The following is a 3,160-nucleotide window of genomic DNA, read 5'->3' on the forward strand; positions in this document are numbered from 1 at the left end:
TGTTAGTTGGATCAGATTATAACTTGGGTTCTTTCTAAAACTCTTTTTTTATTCAAAATTTGATCCAGTATAGGTAGTGGGGGCAATTGCTTCTTGCTCCAATGGCAGCACAGGGCATTGCATTAGTTGGATTATATTAGAGTTAATTCAGCAAGTCCAGTATATAATGTTCGGGGGTGGGGGGTGCACTGCCCCTCCCAATGGATATTGTGGCCACCCTTTATTCGTAGATTTTTAGCATTGGGGAACAATTGCCCCACATATTAGTTGCTTGTTAACATGAACGATTGTTTGGTTGTTATTTGGTTGTTATTAGATAGTAGGAACCCATAAATTTGCGAAAGTAATTGATTTTCTTCGAAGATAACTTCATAGAGATACGCTGGTAAGTTTTTTTTATTTTCTTTGTTTTTTCTTTAAAATGTTGATGATTCGTAATTTCGACTTGTAATTGGCGAAGAGTAATTGGGATTTTGTTTACTTGACAGTTCATGTATGTAAACAGTGCTTTCTCGCCTAACCCTGATGAATTAGTGAATGATCTTTATAATTTAAGTGACTCTATTACTTTGTGCATTTCGTTATTATGACATTTTTTCTGTTGTTGTGGATAGGAAACGATATGGTTGAGCCTGTGGTTGACAGGTTGAGTGTTTTATGAAATTGCAGAATTTCGGGTCTTATGGAAAACTGGTGGTGAACTATGCATGCTCAATGGCCCGGGCTAAGAGGTGAAGATCTTGGGGCTGGCGTTACAAGATACAATATGAACCATGTAAATCCTCTCTTTTGTTTCAGCTTTCTCTTCTATCATATTCGTATGTGGAAAAACAAGAATAACTTTGAACATTGATTACCATGTACAAAAACATAGGCTTGTCATTGAAGTCATCTTGACTTCATTTTCCTGAGTTCGAGCGTGGTTAGAACTCGAATGAAATTTAGTGGCTATCACAATCTTTTTTTCCTATGTTGTCCCGAGTCTTGTATTATTTTCTCTTATCACTGCACTTTGCAGAGTAAACAATGATATCGTGTTTGAAACATATTGAGTCACAACTACTGCATATTCACTTTGTTGTTACACCTTCTTGACAAATAGGATCCACATAAAATTTTCTGAGAAATTCATTCAGCAGCACATCTTAAGTCATTAACTTTTAGTCGAGACGGTGTAATATGACTGGAGCTTCATGTTGTGGATGAAGAGTTATCATGGTGAGTGGAGCATATGTATAAGCCTATGACAGATCAAATGAAAAGTGCTGTAGAATCATAGCCAGTGCCAGTTCCATCTTAGCTTCAACAATGGCAAAGTTTTGCCCTATACAGATCCTTGGTCCCCATCCAAACGGGAAGAACGCTACTTTACCATTCTTGCCTTCTTTTGATATTCCCTCAAAGAATCTCTCTGGTCTGAATTCTTCTACATCTTCACCCCATAGTTCAGGATCATGATGAATAACGAGTGTTGCTAGTATAATCTCGACCCCGGCAGGAAGACTGAGATTTACAATCCATACTTTCTTGTATGTATACCGATGTTGTTGGATCACAGGTGGATATAATCTCTGAACTTCATATAGCATCATGGTTACGGGTTACCTGCAGTTAGAGTTTGTCAGAAAACACAGTATATGGCATTTAAACATATATGATGCTTCTTTCCAGTTTTGACGATTTTTCTGAGCACTGCAATGGTTATGTAGGTCGACTATCAGATTAAGTACTCGTATAAAGATAGATACTGTAGTTGTTCGCCTTGTTTTAGTTCTAAATGCAGAATGAATTGAAACACTTACAATCTTTAGATGGGCCAGACTTTCAAACTGAGGTGGGTTTTTCCCACAGATTCTTATGACCTCTTCTCTGGCCTTCTGTTGCCAATCTTGATGCATGCTCAAGACTATCATGGTCCATGTAAGCCAAGTCGAGGTTGTATCTTGGCCAGCGAAATGGAACAACTTACATTCCTCTATCACCTCTTCCATAGTCATACAGACGTTATCTGTTGAATTTTTGGCAGTAGCTTGAAGATAGTCAGGGTTGTTACATTGCAATAACAACCATAGTAAATCATCGAAACTAGATTTTGGGTTTCTTATTGCCCGCTCTTTCTTGTTTATCAGTTCTCTGAACATGGCTTTAATTCTATTGTCCAATCCGATTCTTCTCTTGTTCTTCTTTATTGGAAGAAATCTGTTTAAATGAATCTTTTCAAGTTGAATAAAGAGTTTATTTTACATGACAATGAAAAACGGTGAATTGGTTCCCGAAATCAGGAACATAAAATGATTGAGACGCTTCAACCAGTGTAACTTGTTCCTTTTGAAGTTCAAAGATCTTTCTCCCTTCTTCGAAACTACTTCCGAGTGCCGCTCTTGAGAGCACATCTCCGATGAAATTTTGTAGCTTAGGCCAGACATCAACTTCACAAGATTCCCCAGAGGGATCAACCAAATCTATCTTTCAATCAACTTTGCAGAACAACTCGTAAATGCTGGTACCATTCCCTGTAATCATGAAAATTAAGATAAACACATTGATAAACCAACTAATTGACACCCCAATATTTCTTTCAACCCTCAAAACCTCATATAGACGGGTTTTAGCTATCGAACTCGGATATTACCTTCCAGGCAGCACCCCTACACTGGGCTAGCTTGACGGAATTCTTGACACCTCTAGAGCAGCAAGATTATTCAGCAAAGTATAATGAGGAACGAATCATCCCAGTACATGTTAAATCACTCAGTTTGACTTTGACTTTGCTTGTTGCATTTCAATGAATTAATTTTTCTATTCATCTCAAACAAACTTTCTTACCTCTTAAGTAAAACATTTGATGAAGAGGCTCATAGCAAATCCTCCTCTTCTTTTCAATATATATATATACTCCCTTTCAATCAAAAATAAAATAAAAAAGGAAGAAATTTATTAAGGAAACTAGAACTCTATACTCCTCAACCAGAAGTTGTCATGGAAACATCCTCCTCATGTTTCAGTCTTGTATCCATGTTTGAATCTTATCTCAAAAACACATTCAATTCCTCCGGTTTCTTTCCAGAATCCGTCGATATTGATTCTGATACCACTTTACGTTATTGGTCACCAAAACAGCCATCAAGAGTCAAGACTACCACCACTAGTCCTACTCCAT

General features: G+C 37.3%; 1 pseudogene; it reads right to left on the reverse strand.

The window, feature by feature from the left end:
- Positions 1-1,060: 1,060 nt before the first annotated feature.
- Positions 1,061-3,160, reverse strand: LOC113324669 (annotated as a pseudogene).

This window comes from Papaver somniferum, chromosome 11, assembly GCF_003573695.1.
Source record: "Papaver somniferum cultivar HN1 chromosome 11, ASM357369v1, whole genome shotgun sequence".
NCBI lineage: Eukaryota > Viridiplantae > Streptophyta > Magnoliopsida > Ranunculales > Papaveraceae > Papaver > Papaver somniferum.